The sequence below is a fragment of the Fukomys damarensis genome, unplaced genomic scaffold, assembly GCF_012274545.1.
Source record: "Fukomys damarensis isolate Sample0158 unplaced genomic scaffold, DMR_v1.0_HiC HiC_scaffold_23, whole genome shotgun sequence".
Taxonomy (NCBI): domain Eukaryota; kingdom Metazoa; phylum Chordata; class Mammalia; order Rodentia; family Bathyergidae; genus Fukomys; species Fukomys damarensis.
Window position 1 is genome coordinate 597,345 of NW_022900935.1, and position 243 is coordinate 597,587.

Below are 243 nucleotides of genomic sequence, written 5' to 3' on the forward strand. Positions count from 1 at the left end.
ATGGAATTTACAGCTTCAGGCAGCCTTGCACAGTCACCTGATTTTTGGAGGCAACTTCATGGCCTGCGAGCAAAAGCCCTTCTTCTCCTCCCACCTAGCCCCCCCATCTTGCCAGACGTTCCCCCCAAACCTCCCTCGAGCAAACAGGCACCACACTTTGTTTTTGATGAGGTGATGTCTGGTTTCTTAAATTAAATCTCGCAGGTAAATTGCTAGTCTGCGAGAAACCAGAGCACAGGAGAC